Consider the following 20,368-nt stretch of genomic DNA (forward strand, 5'->3'; position numbering starts at 1 on the left):
TCTGAACGTGGTAGCGATTGTGGCTCGGCTTGAGCCAGTGGGCAGGCCTGTGCTCTTTCCTTTTCTTTCTTCCTGGCAACAACAGACAGACAGACACACTGTGAATAGCCTGTCCGCTATGGCTCTGTACTCTAAGGCGTCACACAAGCGGGCTGCTGGATACTCGCCAGCGTGGGTTCGACTGCCGCTCCAAACACCGAAAATTTCTTTCTGGTATGGAAATTCATCTTGTCTGTCTTGATGACTAGGACTCGCCGATCCGTTCATAACAGTGTTGATACTGTAACTGTGGGCACGTGCACTTATTCCACTCCATGTGGCTGCAATTCCCTCTTTCGGTGCTTCGCCCCACGAGAGCTGTGAGGCTGTGTAGTTTCACGTTAAGTTGACAGACGCGCGTTCTCAAGAGTGCAGGCCACAAAGCTATCCTACGCCACCGTATTTTTAAGACCCGCAGCCTTTCCTCTACCTATATGAATATCTGTGCAGTGTGTACCGCTAATCGGGCTTGCGTCGGTAAGACTAGGCCGTTTCGAGTATTGCCATGACCACTTTTGCCCCAGTGGGTTGCTCATTAATGATTTATAACCTACTGAAAAGTATGAACTTTCAATGTACTTCCGTGTGGAAACATTAATCGTAATATTGGCTTCTTATTAATGAAATTAAGAAATGTGAAGTGTAAACTGGGTCGCGTTCATGAATGTTTACACGTCCGAGTCCCGCTTAACAACAGTTACCAACTTGCCCAGCAAGGCGCTCTTTTAAGCTATATTTCTACTACAGTGGGCCTGTCTGTGTGTGTGTCGTCTATATGTTTTATTGACCAATGGATTTCATGTACCGTCGCTACCACCTGTCGTGCAAAGAATATCGCCTTTTTTTATCAAGACCTCGTTCGCTATCATATCAACTTTGAAGGTGATAGCATTCCTTGCGTGTACGATGGTATATATTTGTTCGTGTTGCCTTCAAATAAATCAGTTGTGAGTGGCGCTCCGTCCCGTCTTTCTACCTTGTGTTGTGTCTGTTTTCGCGCCTGTAACCAAAAAGATGTACCGCTTCATAGTGCATCGACGTTTGTTCTTGTGGGTGATAATGATGAAAAGGAATATGTGTCCATCTAACTGTGGCTGCTTTGATCACCGTAACAGGAGAGCATCAACATCACAAACAAAGGACGTCTCTGCACGGTGCCAGAAATCTGAAAGGAAGCGGGTTGCATCGCCCGCTACGCTTCACCTGAGCTCAGGGCGGGTTATGTACAACATAAAGAAATCTGTGTTTGCTTCTTCTTAACTGAAGAAAGAAAAACAGAAAGACAACGAAACGCACCCTGAATCTGTCCTGCAAGGCGTGAAGCCAGGGGTCAGCGCCAGGTGATCGAAGGCTCTCTGACAGGCTTGACACTGACGCCGGCATTGCAGCCAAAAGTTCGCGGCGGAGCACCACGGAGCTGGATGGGATGTGCACCTCTTTGTACGCCGTCATTGGATAAGCGGGCAGCAGGAATGCAACATGTAAAGCGCAAATCGAATTAGCGAATTTTGCCGCACTGCTGTCCCGTTTTATTTTCATAACCTTTTACATCGTTATGTATAACCAACGGATTAAGAATAGCTTCTTACGGTTAATTTCTTAATTTAACGTGACTGAACTCATCGTGGGCAATTCTAGTTGCTGCGTGTGATACACAGGTAGCAGATAACCTGCATAATGTTGCCGCTTTCGCCATCACTTTATTTTCACGTAGTGGCTAAACGACCGAACATGTCTGCAAATTCTTCTTGTCCGCTTTATGCTTGCAAATTTACCAAGAAAGAACAGTCTAGTTAATGATATTTTTAACTAACTGAAGTTTCTGGATAACCAATTGACTCCGACGAAAAACAAAGTGGAGGAAACATTTAGCAGGAGTTGACGAGATTTTAACTCTTCCTTTAATCAGTAAAGATTTGAGGCTGTGGTCACTTCGGCCTACGAATGACAGTATTTCTGTTACCTACTACCCCGCAGATTGCGTGGTAAACCATGTAGAAGGAATTTGGAAGAGCGCCCAGCCACTGCCGCTAAGCCTAGCGGCGTATCACGTTCTGTTCTGCGGCCATTGAGTCATTATCTTTCTTACGTCGCGGATGATGTCAACGCGCGATTCTGTAATGTTCGAAGTCTTACGACACTTGGTGGCAGTCAAGGAAACTGCAAGCGCTTGTCCCGATTTTCTTGAAATTGCAGTGAGTCAGGGCACGAAAAGATATAAACTTTGTTATCTCATAACAACATGCAACAAGCAGACGTCGGCAACTAAAGATCGAAAACATGATGTGCAGAATGGGAAGATTCCGCATCTTCCTTTTATGCCAGTAATTTATTCTCAGATATATTGATTAAGACTACGAAATACCGTCGAGGTGATGGGCTTTGCTAATAAAAAAAATCAGTAAACCAGAAAAATTTGTATGTCTCAGACTGTCGTTCTCTCAAAAGTGACATTTTTGCTCCTCTTACAAACATTGAGTGATATTATATATGCACAATCAGTTGCATAAGTCACACCGAACGTCACATACAATATCTATTGCGTGTGAGGTTGTGGAGGCCACTGATAAAATACGCACCACTTGATAATAGTGGGTCTTACAAGAGCAGGGGAATAAAATCGAGCAGAAGCTTTGCACACAGTGACGAAGCTTCTGCTCCATACCGTGGATGCGCGCATAATCCATCAGTGCCTCCCAAGTGGGATTCAGCGCCGGTGCAGCGAAGTTTCGCAGACCGACTAAGCCTGCTGTCACCTTAGGCTGGCGGTGTCGTTCCTCGCTGAATTCGTGATTGGGAAGGCCAGTCGTCGTTCACAATATGTGTTCGTAGTATTTTCCACCACCGCTCGCAACGCATTACATCAATGATTGAGCGAAAAGCATTGCAGTGAAGTGCATTAAGCAGGGTGATATTGTGTCCCTGCATGTTGCCTAAGCTTCCCCTTGTACTGATATGCTTGTTTTGCAGTTTGTCGTACATCTCAGTAATGTCATTAGTTCTTGGTCACTATACCTTTAAAGCTGCAAGCTGTTGCGGTGAGTTTAACAAATTATACAAATTACGTTCTGTGTTTTGCAGGAGAAAAAAAATCAGAAAATACTTTGAATGAGCCATTAAAGCTAGTAGACTGAAATAAAGCTCATTTAAGAACAACGATGGATATGTTCGCAATTTTGTTTCAATTATGATGTCGTATAAGCTTTAACGCACAAAGCCAGCACAACCCACACTGGCCCCCAGTTATCGTTTTTTCTAGTTAGTAAATCGTGTACTCTGACGGCTTACAACGAGGCCAGTATGTGCAACGTTCGTAACGCATTTGTGAGAATGAATGAGTCTCGGTATTGTTTCGTACTTTAGTTTCCTACTTTCTTTCCAATTTGATATACAAATCGTGTCAACAGAGTAGGACCACGGTCCACAATGATCCAATCAGTGCAGGACTCAGGCAGGTGTCTTATATAGATCCGAATATTTGCTTTTTCCGTTTACTTTGCTAATAATTGAATGTCTGTTAACTTTTTATCACTAACTATGGGGCAAAACTTTGAATCCAAAAGTTTGTAAAACGTCTTGGGAAGAGCCCAATTTAGTGTCTTTCTGGAAAGTAAGACTTGAAAGTGGATATTTGTTTCCAGCTTAGAATGATACCTGCGAGAATTAAAATTTCTACCTAGACTGCCAACTCTCAGGTCGCGGCGTTAGCGCCCTCAAACGCACCCAGTCTGCAGGAATTAAGTTCTGCAAAGCCGCAACGAATGAATAGGCCATGGTGATGGCAGAGGTTCAATGAGGCTTTTTGAGTAATTGAGATGATTTTTTTGGCATTAACACCTTCGTGTGACAATTGTTCGTGCACTAGAAACTAGTGTTGCAGAAATCAGTTATATGCCACGATAAAGAAAAAAAAATGACTCTCGCAGAGAAAAAAAAATACAAAGTTGCGATGCTTTCTAACTAGCCCAAGTTTCCGCCTTGCATTCTATGAAGACAGATTAGGGCCAGCTCCTCACAGATGACAAGTATTTTCAGAAAATAAAGAAAATAAAGTGGTCCCTTAATGCACTGAAGCGATGCGTGAAAGATTATAAATCTACTAAGAAGCCCGCAGAATATTTGCTAACCTACTTGTTTTTTTTTAAACAAGGCTCCGTTCTGATGATTAAAAGGTTAAATTTTTTCTACCGCTGATATTTAAGGCGCGTTCGCTATCACACACACATACACGGGCACACACGGATGCAACCAAACACAGATCTTCTAGTGACGACAAACAAAGTGGATTGTCTTTCACTGCCATAAAATGGATTGATAACTCCAGCCACCCGCGAAAACAAAGCTGGACACGCACGGCGTCAAAGGTGAAAAAACAAATCCCAGTGATACCGGAACTAGCCGTCAACAACAGAGTCGTAATCACAAACCAGAGGGTAGTCACAGTTCCGGAGGCCACGCAAGCAGAGAAAAGGAAAAGAGAGAGAGAGAGAGAAAGAACAGATATTTAAGCCTAAACTAGCCGCCGTCGGCGGAAAGTCAACGGGAGCGGCCATCTCAGACGCGGGACGCCAAGCGGAAGTGCTCCGCCTGTTGGCAGAGGTTGGCAGTCCTCTCCCGCTTCGGCTCGGTCGTTATTCCGCTCGAGAGGACTTTTTCCGCGGATGAGAAGGCACGCTCGACAACGTGGGCGGGAAGCGCGCTGACCGGTACAACTCGACGGCTGCGCCGGCCACTTGTTGAGCCATCGCAACGGGCTCGTCTAGCGGCCTCGTCACGTTCCTGCGATAAGCCCTCACTGGTGAAGCACGCTTGGTTTAAGGTTTACGCTCGGCTCAGCGAACAGCTGCTCTTGGAGGCTGAATGGAGACATCTACGCGTACGCTTCTCGCCACCACGTTAGTATGAAGGCGGCCCTCCGCTTTGTTTTCACTAGCCGCGAAGCGAAACGGCAGAAACGTCCTCGTAGGCTTACGACAGATTTCATCACTAAACGTATGTAGATAAACACGCAACGCACAGTTTGTGCAACTAAGGTGACTCTACGCACTTTCTGCCTATGCGTAGAAAGGTTTCCTGCAGTTTAACATCGCTTGTAACTGACTAGGGTTTGTTTAGTGCAATTAAATCATAACAGCAAAAATTCTTCGAAAAGGCAAGTACATAATAATACGTCACAAAGTTACTTCATTGTCAGAAAGAGCGCGTATATCGGCATTTATCCCAGGAACCAACGCAGCAGTGACATTTGAGGTTATGATACACATCGCAGCGGCGGTCTAGTGATCTCAGCACCCATCTGACAAGCGGGAGGCGCGGGGTTCGATTTCCAGTGCCACCGGGTACCTACTGGTGATACAATGGGTACAATCTTTCCCTTGGGCTGTCTCTCGGCTTATTTAGGGTGAATTGCTGGAGAAATGGCTCTTCGACCCCAGCTTGAGAAGAAGTTAAAAACCTTGTCAAATACTACTGGGGCTAGTTGGAAATGCATCCTTGAAGGTATTGGTGAGCGCTATCAAAATACCAAAAAGGACGAACACACAGGACGAAGCGCTTTCTAACAACTGTGTATTCTCTGAAGAAACATGACCATATACACTATAATAACGTCATATGATACACAGAAGAGGGAAGAGCGCACCGCGGTGACAATATTAATATGAAGTAAAAAGAAAAAGAAAAACAATAAACACGTGCGCTAACAACAACCAAAGATTTCTATTCTTGAGGTAGTTTAATTTAGTTCTCTCTAACATCACCGAAGGTGAGCTGACGCATTGCTTATGTGGAGCAACATGTACAGCGAAAGCTTCGATAATTTTGCGTTCCCGCCTGTTTCTAGCCCGACCTATTACCTTGGTGTTTTTTAGCATTGGGGTCATTCTGGAATGACTCTGGTCATTTTATAATTGTAAAGCGAGCAGTAGCATTTTCTTGCCTGAAACTAACTATAAAAAAATCATGCCCCCACTCGATTATTCAAAGCGTTGATCAACAAGTATCCAGATTGAGGGCGAGCGGCTATCCGGAGCAGTTACTTGGTGTCATTGCCGAATGTTTACTAAGAGGAGTTACTGGGTCCCATAAGACTACGAAAACGAGCTACGAGGAACGCGCCGTTGATGCCGCACATTCATAACATCTCCCGCAGAATAAGGAGGACAGCTAACAAGTACGGAGTTGAGGTGGTTTTCCAGCTCCCAATAAGCTCATTGGAATGTGCAAAAAGGTCAACGAGAATGAAGACCACAAAAAGAAACCTGGGTTCAACATCACACACGAAATTAACTATGTAGAGTCTGAAGAAAACGTCATTTACAGCATTCCTCTTGGCTGTCGGCGAATCTACGGGCAGGTACCTGAACAATAGGCTTAGAGAACATAAAATTATGCGAACAAGTTGCAAAATCCGGGAATCTGGCACCTCACTTCGCACACTGTAAATGCACCCCGATGCTAAAAAACACCAAGGTAATTAATTGGTCGGGCTAGAAACCGGCGGGGATGCGAAATTATCGAAGCTTTCGCTATGCATGTTGCTCCAGATAAGCAATGCGTCAGCTCGCCTTCGGTTATGTTACGGAGAACTGAATTAAACTAAAGAATTGTAATTTTCGGCTTGTGTAAGCGCACGTGTTGTTGCTTTTCTTTTCTTTTTTCTTTCTCTTTTCTTACTTTTTATGGTTGTCTTTTTTCTCTCCTTCCTCTTTTTTGCCATGGACCTTGTGCCATGGCACTCTTTGGCCACAGATGCCCTTGCGCCATAAAAAATTCATCATCATCATCAGATTATAGTGGACGTTTTCGACAACTTACTTTTTTATTTTTTCACCCACCCCCTCTATAACGCTCTGCGAGCCCTGATGGTATTGTAATAAATAAATAAATAAATAAATAAATAAATAAATAAATAAATAAATAAATAAATAAATAAATAAATAAATAAATAAATAAATAAATAAATAAATAAATAAATATGAGCAAATTCGGCGCGAGGTAAGTAATGATGACTATAAAAAACATACGATTCGCAGAGAATTCAAAAGAAAAGCTATTAACATGGAAGCAGAGTCAATTTCTAATTACGTGTTTGGACGCTGCGAAAATGTCAAGGACATCAACACCTCTGTACATTGAGGATAAATTAAAATTACCATGCCAAACAGGGTAAAACATTTTAGAAAACTTTCAGAAGAAGCAAGTTCTGCGAGCTGAGAAACGCATGCTTGATGGGAAAATACACTGCTAAACAAGAAATAACGCACAACGCCAGCACCGTTTCTATTAACATTTTTCCCACGGTTCACAAATTACTGTTTGAAGAAAGCAGAAAAAATTCGCCATGGCTTGATAGCCTAGTTTCGCTCACTCTATTTGACAATAGAGTTCATAGCTTCCTTGCCGGCGCTTTAATTTTTTCCTAATGTTACGGTGGCCTCTCATTGCCCATAGACTTCAATGTCTGCTTGCTGTCAAGTTTCCAATTCATTAATTGGCTCACAATCGTGAATAAAGTGGAAGGTTGGCGACTCTGCGCACATGGCTTCATAAAGTGACGCACAAAGCACTTGTGCATATGCTCCGTAATTAACGTCCAGATAAAAATTTTTCGATAGTACTTCCATTCACCTGTTGCTGGTTTGTAGAAAATAAAGCTCTCTGTTATGCATCAAGTAAAAATGCTACTTTAGGAAACGAATAACATCACTAGCGTGCTTACACGCTTTGCAGCCGTTGTCTTATATAACTTGCTGACCGCAGTAGAAGTACCTGCGGCAGATAGGACTTAGAAAGATTGTTTTGCTAAAGGATTTTGAGCAAAGATGTTGAAAAACAAAATTCCATTTGAGGCAGCAGCGAAAAATGAGCTGTCTTGCTTCAATAAAACATGAAGGAACCAAGATATGAAGCCTCTCCTCGGGACCGAATAGTCGGCGAACTCACAAAAGTGTTTTAAACGAAGGCCCAATCACTCCGCCTTTTTCAAACTCTTGATTGAAAATCTCAGATAGCGACATAGCTGAAAAGGTTTTTATAACCCAGAAAAACTAATGGGCTCCAGTACCCCTAAGAGGCACCTTTATTCCTGCCGGAAAATCTCTGCGGAAAAGCCGAGATTATCTTTTCTGTTCATGTTTTTGAGTGCCTGTGCACATTTTGAAAGAATTAGGGAAGGGTAAATAATTATGCTTTTTTTCACAGGGCAACAGTTTACGTCTTCTTTTTGTCTTTTTTTGATGGTTCCTGCGTTCATAGACCACACGCCGCTTTGCATTTACCGAAAATGCTTAGGCAGTCTACCTCACTACGGTTTGTTGCGGACGAAAATGCGTGAATGGGTCAGAAACAGAAGCATTGCAAAATTATCGTTTTACTGTCGCAAAATACTGACTGTTGTATTCGATGTCTTATAGCGGGAAGCATTCTTCTCACATCCCAGAACCCCCCTTTAATCCATAGCTTTCTTGTACCTATTGCGCGTAATTGGTTTCTTGCACGCTTTCAAAGGGTACTTTATCTTTTTACACCGAACACGTTACACTTTAAGGACCTTCCGCATTTGTTGCAACTCAAATTTGCACTGTCCCGCATTTCTTAGAAGCAGAATTTTCGCCTTCTTGAAGCATTAATCGATATGAGGGATTGGAGATATGATAAACATTCGACTACATACCAGCTGTTTGGCTGTGAACCAGGCTGTGAACCAGTCGCCACCTGAAAGTAGAGCATATACTTAGTCAATACGGTTTTTGGAAGCGGTCAAAATAATCAACAACTAGGAAAAATATTAGGGTTCAATAACACATAACTAGAACATTTGAAGAGGTGTCCACCAATGCGGTCTAATGCACAGCAAATGAACACAACCGCAAGATGGAGAAGTAGAAACAAATTGACAATTCATATTACACAATACATATATATCAACGCAATCCCATCGTAGGCTCAACAGGATGGCGACAAGTTACTGCGCCGTTCATCGGCTTTACCCACGAGAGTTCCCTTAGAAGCCGGTGTTTTTCATCGAGGCCGCATGTGATTCCTCGTAAACTACGTCCTCTTCGTCTCCTTATTCTTTTAAGCCCAACTGGGGAACATGAGTAACTCACCCTCTTAACTACACGGACACGGATGCGGTGTACGCAATATCCCGCCATGTATACTTTGTGCGACATGCCTTTAAAGACACGGTGGTCTTTACTGTTGTACACGTAGGCTTGCGCCTAAGCTGCCATCAATAATGAGTGACGCAGATCGGCTTTCTTATCTGTGTCACTGACGCTAATTTTTTAGCATTCTGGGTAATTTCAGATAAATCCATAAAACAAGCACTGCAAGCACTCTAAAGTAAGAAGAAAAGCAGCAGAAGAAATGCCTGGGACATGGTATCTCTCATGAAGACAAATGTTAAAGGGTAGCGCTGCATTTGGGAAGAGTTGTTTTATTTCTGGTTGAATTTAGAGGAGAATTTTCACGTCTGAATGTAACCGTTATAAGACTACCTTAAAAAAAATTCAGCGTTACACTTGAAGAAAATTTTCTACAAATTGTTCTACTTTTGTCAACCCTGAACATTTTGGAAAGCTTGCAGACTCCAGAAAACCTGGTAGGAAAAGGCACTTACATTATTTCAGTTTTTTATGATTGCTGCGAAGCATGACGTGGTTAATTTTTTTCGCAAGATAACAATAATTTGTTATCTTAACTATTAAAACTATAAATAGTTTTCATTTCGTGCGGTATAGTCACTGTAACAATTTCTCAACTGAGAACAAAATGGGAAACCAGGAACTCATAATTTTAAATTAACTGAAAAACTAACAACGTCATACCTGCAGTGTGGTTCTATGATTGCAACAAAACGGGGTAAAAATATGCGAAACACTTACGAACAAATCAGTTTCGTGAAGTGAGCAGCAAGAAGAAAAAGAATACTGAGAAAATGGCATTCTAAGTTGAGCACCGCATTTATTTCTCTAGAAAACACCAGGGTTGTCTTCCTTCGCGTCCTTTTGAACGCAGTATTGCTGCCTGCGTTTTTATGTACATGGCGGCCTTTTCAGATTCTTGCACACGGTTGTTGCGTGCTAGCAACAGCGGTCGGAGAGCTCACCAGAGCATCCATCACGAGTACAGCGTTGTTTGCACCCGCCGCGATGAAGCCAGTTTCCGCAGACGCGTTACCAGCGAGCAGAGCATGAAAGGCTGGAATGTATACCCACGACGTTTTCTGTGATACGTTTACTCGCAGCAGCCCGCAGATAGCTCTTCATACCATCCTTGGTCATTGGCAACTTCCGCTTTCGGCTGTCGTATCAGAGCGCTGTTTTGTACTTCTTTTTAAAGGAGCCTCTGTTCATGATCCTCCAACGCCGAACTCAAAGCAATGTCACGAGAGACGACCAAGCTTAGCTTAGCAAACTCCACGCAGTCGGCTCCTAAAGATCACCGGTTCCTAGTCCAACTCCGGAGGTGACCAAGGCTAACGCCCGGCAGTTTGGGGAGACCTTGAAACACTTGCTTTTTATGGCATCTCTGGGATGAATCGAGCTGGAGCACAATATTTGAAGAGGACAAAAGAGGCTTTTCCCAGTTTCTAATATTGCAGTCTTAGGCCGCCATGCAGTGAAGATTCCGGGGTTCGAAAAATTCTGATTTTAGACCGTTTCAAATGCACCATAGTAGCTTATAAAGCAACATTTTTTTTTTGGTGTACTTCCTTGTAGATATAAACAAAGAAACTTCGGAGCAGCATAGAAAACGAGTCATATGAGCGGATAGTGCATACAAAATCGTATTTCTGTTCACATTTCGGGATCTGAAACCTGCCTGCCGCCTTAAATAACGTTTTCTTCTTTCTTTCCTTAAAAACTATGCATAAAGTAAAGAACTTGTTTAGTTTTCTTACCGAACTGATGCACGGGTACAAACAGCAATTTAATAGAACTTACCGCCCTCAAGTCCCAAGCACATTCACAATGTCTTCAATGGTGCGCTTTTTTTTTAAACGAACGATAGAGTTAATAACTTTAACTCGCTTCTCCGGCCCACGAGGCTTAGTTTTTCTTTATGTTGTCTGTTACAAAACGGCTCATAGAAGAAGACGGTAACGATTACTGCTGTTCCCGTTCTATCTTGAGGGCAACGAGTCAAGAAACATCGGCAAGAAAGTCGAGAAGTCAAGGAAGTGAAGAAACAACGACCAACCAAAGCTCACTGCCACTATGGGCTGGCTGTGTAAGACACAGAGATTCAGTGGCGAGCCCTTGGAGGGCGCGTACAGCGCAGTGAGGCAGGGGGGGGGGGGAGTATTTTCACGCAGCATCAGTAAATACAGAACATGACAATCATCTAATAAAGAGCTCTGTTTTCGGTAGTTCTGCTTTGGCAGGCATGAACACTCTGCTTTCGCAACTTGCCGCACCCGCGGCAACGTACCGCGATGGGAGGGTGCGGAGAACCGAAGATACAGAGCGCGCGAAGCGAGATGATACCCATAAACTCTGATTAAGACTGAGGGTGCACGTTGCGCGCGCTCGCTTTAATGCCCATTGTCATTTGAGACCAACCTACTGCGCGGCGGATCGCTGGGATGCCTCGGAAACCGCCCGCACCGCAATGGCCCCCTTGGGGCGCTGTGCGGAGCTTCGAGTTAGCCGGAGTAATCTGCCCTGTTTGCTACAATTCACCCCGGCACATGTAGTGAGCTGGATGTAGACTTCAGCTGATGCTGTGGCTGTCATTAGGAGTGCAAGCCAAGCAGTAGTGGGGCAGTTATCGAGGAGCCATAGTACGCCGAATGGGCCAGTGATAAAAATGGACCATTCGAGACCTTAATTGTCGTTTAGGCCATTCAAGCCACACTGAAGATGCTGTAAGGCAAACGAACAGACGTAATAAACTGTGGAATTTATTTACTTTCCAATACTGCAGGCAGCAGTACTGGCCAAGCAGGAGAGAGTTACAAAAAGTGTGCTGACAATGAGTGCACGAAAGCATTTACCTCGGTACATTAAACAATCGATGCTGGCCGACTATTCCCCTCTTCAATCGTGAGCGGAAAAAAAGGATTTTCGGAACTGCTTAGTCCTCGCAAAGGACGGACGGATAACATTCGAGTGGTTAATTCTAAAGAACCTGTGCATTGCAGGAGAAATATAAGTTTCGCGCTGCAAGCCATTTTTTGTAGCGTAAGCTAGACTGGCCGAGGTTGGGCAGTTACGCGCGGCTCCTGGAGAGCCGTACTGGGCATGCGCGAGGAGCAGTGACGTCACACGACGCACAGCTGGCGCGCCGGAGCCGCCGCCACCGCGCGCGCCTCGCTGGTCTGCGCATCCTCTGGAAACGAAACCGCACCACGTGACCAACCGCGTGAGTCGTCACGTGACCAACCGTGTGACCCGCCACGGAGCCGCGCCGCCGGCAGCTGCTCCACACCACGTGGCCAACCACGTGGTCAACCCCGCACAGTCACTGAATAAAAAAGAAACACTGCGTCAAGGATGGGAACCGAACTAGGGCCTTTCGCATTTCAGGCGGAGACGCTATCACTCCGCCACGACTTCTCAAGGTTGAACCGTGAATAAAGGCGCATTAGTGAATGCTCGCCTTTCATATATTAAGTCTTCCGAACCAGATGTCGCCGCACTTACGCTACGTATATCCTGGCCTAACAGGGCTAGGCCATCATCAATTTTATGTGATAGAATAAATGAAGCAATTTTAGTCTCGCAATCTTTCGGCGTACACGAATGGGCTCTAGATTTAGTACCTGCATCATATCGGTAGTCTGATGCAATAAATCTGGCAGCAAGTCGCTGAATTCATTCCACGTGTCCAATACCTTTTTATCATAGTGTGGGTCTCAAATGACGGAAGCATACTCATGGACTGGGTGAAGTACAGTTCGGTATGCCTAGAAATTCACGGCTGACGGCGAATTTTTAATTTCCTGCGCAGAAAGCAGTTTGTTAAGTGCTATTGTGCAGATATTCTTGATATTCTTCCAATGTTGATTTAGATCGGTTGCGATAGTTAGGCCTAGATATTTAACAGTGACTGACTGAATAAGTTTATCAGCAATGCAATATACATGAGATAGCTGCATTTTATTGTTGGTTATTGTCATTTAAAGTGTTTTGTCGAAATTAATTTACATTCCGTTTCGTTCGCACGAGTCCGTAAGTTTAAAGAGGCTATTGTTCAATAATGTTCGACATGAGAAACTTTTAACAACACTATACATTACGCAATCGTCAGCAAACAGTTTCACAGTAACAGTCATCGACGTTCGAAGCAATATCATTGAGATAAATTAAAAATAACAAAGGGCTAATTACGGAACCTTCGACATTGTTATTGTGTTACTGAAGTTTACACAGACAAGAACGACACATACAGACAAGCCGCCTGCACGTGTCGCTCTTGTCTGTGTAAACTTGAGTAGCGCAATAACAATGTCGAAGATTACTAGGCCCATTCGAAGCTCTTCTTAGACGGAATGTTGTCGTACTCCTGACAAGACCGGAAAATCATGCAGCACATCGGACACCAGCGCAATCTACAAACTGTATGCGATCTTTTAGAGAAGATTTTTTAGATGAATTTGTACATCACAGAGCTGCTAGTAATGTTTCATATTTCGCCCTCAAGTGACTTCACTGAGACTCACAGTGATATATTCCTTACAGATTCAGTCGTTACATTGTTCCTCCATATGTTTGATACGCTGCTAAAGATTTTCAGATCTATCGCAGAGTGCACGCAACATCAGAGAGCTCATTAGAATTCTTTCTTAACCAAACAGCTGCCATAACGCATAATATGGGCTGGCACTAGGCTATAGAAAGTCATGTGAATGGCTGGAGTAAAAACTTTCTCACCACTGAAGTTGCTCTTCTTCAGCATTTAGAAGTGTTGTGTACCTCTCACTAATATTAATTTCATATTTGATTAGCGAAGTTTGCCCGCCTAACTCTCTTCCTCCAGGACAGACCAGTAACAAATGAAGAGCCAACCTACTTGAGTTTTATACAACTCTCGCAGTGGCAGCTATATCTGCTGTATTATCATTTATGCGAATGTAAAGGCGTACAATCGGCTTATTAGTGTCTTCTCAGTCGGAGCTCTGCTGGGGGGAAGGTTTCGCTGGAGGATTACCTTTTTGCCTATTTCTAACTTTTGCGGTCTCGGCGGATGAAGAGTGTTGTCTTTTGATGACAAAGAGCGCCACGCCCAACAGTGTTTTTCTTCACATAATGTGTGGTCAAAGGCCCATTTTCTTAACATTTCACCTACATAAGACGAGCTCCACGCTAGGGGAAAGCTTGTACTCACTGGATCACCGGTGGATATCCCGGTGTACTGAAGATTTAATTCCGCACTTCTCGAATGAAACGCGGATGCTCAAACCACTAGGTCAGCGCTTTGGTAGAATGTTCCTATAGGAAATTTTATGAATTGCAATCCAACCTGAGCATGACGAAACGACCTCAGTTTCTGCGTTTTACTTGAGTGCTGAAACAATCAGGAAACAAGGATAGTTTTCTTTATGGCGGCTAATAATAATAAAAATAAGGTGAAACGATTATTATAACGCATGTGGATGTGACCATGGGGAAGTAAGCATTCTTTACCAGGCCCAAATGGCATCACATATGCTGATATATGTCACCTTAGCCACGAAGAAAAAGAGCTAGTCAATTCTTATAGTCATTCATGACAAGACGACATTACTCCTCAGTGGAAATGCAGTCGGCTGATACTATTACTTAAGCCAGGGCAATCCTCGCTCGAACTCACATCATACAGGCCAATAGGTTTGGCCAGTTGCGTGAGAAAAATTATGAAACAAATAACTCTGGCACACCTTGAGTGGTACGTTCAGCACTCTAAGTATAACCTAATGCCATGCGGGGAGGGGGATCCGGTGGGCTCGCTCCTCTATATACAATGTCACTGATATTGTGTCCACAGTTCAGCAATAGAAATGTATTAGGCGCGTGTGCGTCGCCCTTTTTTTTTGATAACAAATGTGCTTACGTTGACGTAACACATGAAGCCATCTTTGTTGCGCTAGAGGCTGTTGGAATTAGTGGTAGGATGTTTAGGTGGATACAACGCTATCTGACCAAGAGGTAATTTTCTATCGTGTATGAAGATGGCCCGACACCTGTGCATTACACCTACCGGGTCATGCTCCAGGGTGATGTTCTCTGCCCAAATTTGTTTAATATGACCCTTATAGCACTACTACAGAGTCTACATAATGATGTGCACAACTCTATTTATGCCGACAATATCTGCATTTGGGCCTCCTCTGTGACACGCCTCCAGGTGCGAGCAAGACATCAGCGGGCAGCGACCATAACTTTAACCGAGATGTGCTCGTTAGTGTAGTTCACACGCAAATGTATGACTCCATATACGGTAACTATCCACGGCCATAACATTTGCTATTATACCTCTCATCGTTTCTTTAGAGATTATCATAGACCGAAATCCACCATGAAGACCACATTTCATCTTTTAAGGAAAGCCTAACCTCTATCGCTCACCTACTCAGATTTATGAGTGGAAAATCATGGGGTTCATCGGTTCAGTCAAGGTTGTAGCTGTACAGACCACTATTTTGGGGGTTTTGTGATACAGTACACCCGTGCTTTCGAACACATGCAAGACGAGTTTGCGGGCCTTCCAGGCTGTACAAGGCCAGGCTCTTCGCACATACCTGGGTCTCCCTCAAAGTGCATCAACAGTTGCAGCCATTGCTATCGCCAAGAACTACCCACTTGCGACGTATATAGTTCCTGACACACTGCGAATTCACATACGTCATCTAACAAGGACTCCCCAGCATGACCTTGTGTCAGTCAGTACCAGTACGGAGACCGCACACGGCGTTTTCAAAGATAATAGCAGCCCAACAGTCGCCCATCCCATCCCAGTTCACTCCTGCGGCATGGCCTTCCACTGCGCTGGGGTGTCTGCGGGAGCCATGCGTGCGCCTTGAAATCCCGGGGATATCGAAAAAATCGGGACTATCGACGCCGGCCCTTCAACAGTGTACACTCTTCTACTCCACGCCAAGTATAGTCACAGCACTCATGTATACACAGATGGCTCGGTTTCATCTAGCAGTTCAGTTTGCGACAAGGTCATTCCTGCCAGACAAGCCAGCTAGTATCAACGAACTAATTTCTCTCGAACAACCTCCACCGGGTCAGAATTGGCTGCTCTTAGTGCGGTTGTGCAGCACTTTGGAGCACAAGCACCCCATTAATGGGCTGTCTTTTGCGACTGCAAAATTTCCCTACTATATCTGAATTCTGGTTTACGCCATAGCTGTGCACGAGCAATTCGTAGCAGACATAAGTCATCTACAACGCCAGGCACATGTAGAGGGTCATGACATTATATTCCAGTCGATGCTCATGCTGCAGCTCAATCGGCCCACGGCAGGGCCAACATTGTCCAGATACCACTGACAAGAGCCGAAGCTGCAAGACATCTGCAATTGCTTGGTCGAAACGAGACTTTATCAACATGGTCTACCCCAGGAAATTCAGCATACCGATTACATCGCCTCGACCCTTTATTTGAACTCAATCCACCATCCGGCCTCTCGCGCTCCGATGCTACGGTCTTGCGTCGCCTGTGGCTGAGAGTGGAGTTCACAAATAACAACTTTCACTTAGTTGCGATGTCAGACTCTACTGCGTGTGAGAACTGCTTGTGCAATGAGACAATTATCACCTACTTTGCGATTGTCCTCGGTTTGAGCGTGAGCGTGTCCTCCTGGCCGCAACGCTACGCCGCTTAGTCCTTTATCCTCTTGCGGAAACCAATATTCTGGGTCCTTGGACTAAATCATCATCGCAGAGGACAGCTGTGAAGTGAATTTTAAAGTTCTTGAAATATTCAGGATTGAGTTGAAAGTTGTGAACTTTGAAACTACGTCCAGTGTACCCTTCTAGGACTACGGACACGTGAAAAAGTGATCTACGTTCCTTTAATATCTCTCCTTTCACCCCCTTCCCACATGTAGGGTAGCATACTGGGCTTTGTCTAGTTGACCTGCCTGCTTTTTCGTTCGCCATTCTCTCTCCTTCCAAGGAAGGAAACGTCATAGCGAAAAAAACGGGCTGCTCCTGTGTCAGGGTAACCGGCTTTGTATGAGAGAACCAAGCACATAGAAATAATTATACACCATCTGTGTTAGGGACACTTCGAACCGACATGCGGTATGCCACATATAACGGTAATTCGCGATCGCAAACACGTTGCGTTTTGCGATTTTGCGATCTGAACAGATACGCCGGCCGTGTTTCGTAACGATTCTTTCTCCAATTCATTTTTTTTTCGTTCGTCATTGGTAGTTGCGACTCATGGCGCCATTACTGACAGCTAATGAAGAAACATAACTCGCTGTTGCTGACAGCTAATGAAGAAACATAATTCGCTGGGACGTAAGCACCGGAAAGGAAGGAATGAATAAATCGAAAAAAAGTGGCAGTGTTTTAGTAGTTTTTTTAAAGCGAGATTTATGACCTCTGTGCATCAATGATGGGCGAAGGTGTGATGAAAAATGCAGTAGAGATTAAATTAATGGGAAAAGGCTAGTTGATTCGATGAAGTCTAGTAGAGAACGATGGTACGGTCCCTGCGTCCAGGCAATATATGTAGCAGGGTTGCTTGGTGAAAGACCCGCTGACTATTAACGTAGCTCAATCGAGCAGACTTGCGAAGCCTTATGTTTAGCCTGGTTGGCTCATGGTTTTGCCTTGCTTGGTCGTCTGCACGTATGGCGACGATATTAGGCTCAAGTCAAGCTCTGACCAAGGTTAAGCTTGTCTGTTCGCGCCGCAGCTGGAAGTTGACGAAGACGATGACCTGAAATGCACAGGGCGAGTGTGTGTTGCAGTTTAACACGAGACGTGATCGGCCTCGGCGATAGCCTAGTGGTCTCGTGCAGTGGCCAGCGAAGCTGGTCTCTTCTCGCCGCCGCTGGGTTCCAAACCTAGTTGCGCAATATTCACTTTATTTCTGATGTACTGTTGCAATTTTAGGTTTGATCAAGATCGCCCTCTCATTGGATACAGCTGGTGCAGTGCTCTTTTTGACTTACCCCACCTTCCTGCCATTAGGTGCAGCTGGCAACTCTAGCTTATCCGACTTACCCGAGGCTTCACACACGATTATTGGTTGGCGCAACGTTAAGTAGTGCTCTCACACTAAAATCACCACAAAATGCGACTCATGACTTCCTTAGGATCGTCTAACACGAACATATATGCCTGTGATAAATTGTGGTAGAAAACTTGAAAGGCTGACATAATAGAGCACAATGGCAGACACGTATCGCTATAAGAGTATGATAATAGGGCGTTAAAAAAAAAACCAAGTTTGCCCGCTGCATAATTACTATTCCAGAGCTTAACAACGTGAAGCGAACAATACTTTGCATAGTCTGGTAACAAGGCTACTAGAAATTTCACAGAAATGAAGAGGGTTAGCTTAGTGACACAAAGAAGCCGTCTAATTAGTCTCCTATTTTTTTAATTTCATTTCATTTATTTCATTTATTGATCCCTTAAAGGCCCGAAGGCATTACATAAGGGGGGGCATATTGGTTTCCAACGGCGATGATGGGAACATGCATAACAATAAGAAGAACAAACATACAAACAAACATAAAAGAGGTTGTAGTCATATCAGGGTTTTCCAGCAAGTGATGCATCATTTAACAAAGATATGTCAAGCAATACTCGCTACAAAAGAGCGCAGAAGTGATCAAGATTTATGTGAGGTGAATTTTTATTTTCTCGCGGAATGTTTTGTGATCAGTGCATGCAGCGATGTCGTTAGGCAGTGAATTCCATAGTGCTATTGCGTTGGGGAAAAATGAGTTGTTGTAAGCTGACGTGTGGCCACTGATGCGTGCTATCGGGTTACCGTGACTAAGCCGGGAGGACGTTCGTAGTGGGGCGGTTAATAGAGCGTGCCGTGATCTTGTGTTATGATAAAATGTATGAAGTAAGCATAGGCGGGAAACGACGCGGCGTGATTCCAGTGTTGAGAGACGGAGGGACTGCTTGAGGGCGGTGACACTGGCTTCTCTTGAGTAACATGAAGTGATGAACCGAGCTGCACGATTTTGAATTGATTCCAATTCGATGGTGAGATACGATTGCCATGGGTGCCAGATGGATGATGCATACTCTAATTTTGGCCGCACAAATGTTTCATACGCGAGTTGTTTTATGTTAGGGGATGCAGATTTCAGATTCCTTCTCAGGTAGCCAAGTGTGCGTGAAGTGTCGGAGCAAATGGTTCTAATGTGGGTGACCCAAGAAAGTGTTGATGTGAGATGTACACCTAGATATTTGTAAGATTTTGCAACGGTTATAGGGACTGATGAAATGCTGTAAGTGTGATTCGTCAAGGTGTGTTTGTGAGTGAAGGACAACGATTTGCACTTAGTAAGATTTAAAGGCATCTGCTACTTTTCACACCATGATGCAATAACGTCAAGGTCCAGTTGCAAAGTGAGGTTATCGGTTGGGTTACTTATTGCATTATAGATGACACAATCGTCCGCAAAGAGTCGCAATTTGCATTGAATATTAGAGGGCAGGTCGTTGATGTATATTAAGAAGAGTAATGGTGATAACCCGGCCCCTTGAGGGACACCAGATGTTACATCTGTTAAGGGTGACTGGATGTTATTGGCGGATGTGAACTGCGAGCGTCCTTTTAGAAAATGTTCGAGCCAGCATATCAGATTAGCAGGAATTCCCAGGAACGAAAGTTTCGCAAGCAGATGGTTGTGAGGTACGCGATCAAATGCCTTCGAGAAGTCTAAGAAGATTGCATCTATTTGGAGGTTATCGTCTATGGCCTTAAGGATGTCTTGGGTGAACTCTGCCAGCTGGGTTTCGCATGAAAATGATTTCCTGAAGCCATGTTGATGAGGATAAAAGAAATTTATTGAATCAAGGTGAGACATTAAGCTTGATGATATAATGTGCTCTAGAAGTTTAGAAGATATGCTAGTAAGGGATATTGGACGATAGTTAGCTGGGCATGCGCGATCACCTGTTTTGAAAATGGGAACAATTTGGGCTATCTTCCAATCGTCAGGAATGTTTCCGGTGTCTAAAGATTGGGTAAATATTAGGTGTAGTATCTGGCTTGATAATGATAGAGTGTTTTTAAGTAGTTTACTGTTTATTTGGTCACATCCTGCAGATGATGACAGCTTGAGTGAACTGATTAATTTGGAGATTCCTTCGGGGCTAATTTGAATTTCCGGCATTTCTTTTTGACT

The 20,368-nt window shown here is 44.1% G+C and overlaps 1 protein-coding gene across 1 annotated transcript in view; it reads right to left on the reverse strand.

Moving 5' to 3' along the window:
• The window catches only part of LOC144124122 (rap guanine nucleotide exchange factor 4-like), a 396,964-nt gene that overhangs the window by 300,675 nt on the left and 75,921 nt on the right, over positions 1–20,368 (reverse strand). The window contains exon 2 of the mRNA XM_077656784.1: positions 8,714–8,754. The gene's annotated coding sequence lies outside the window, so the exon portion shown is untranslated. The remainder of the gene's footprint in view (positions 1–8,713; positions 8,755–20,368) is intronic.

The sequence above is a fragment of the Amblyomma americanum genome, chromosome 3, assembly GCF_052857255.1.
Source record: "Amblyomma americanum isolate KBUSLIRL-KWMA chromosome 3, ASM5285725v1, whole genome shotgun sequence".
NCBI lineage: Eukaryota > Metazoa > Arthropoda > Arachnida > Ixodida > Ixodidae > Amblyomma > Amblyomma americanum.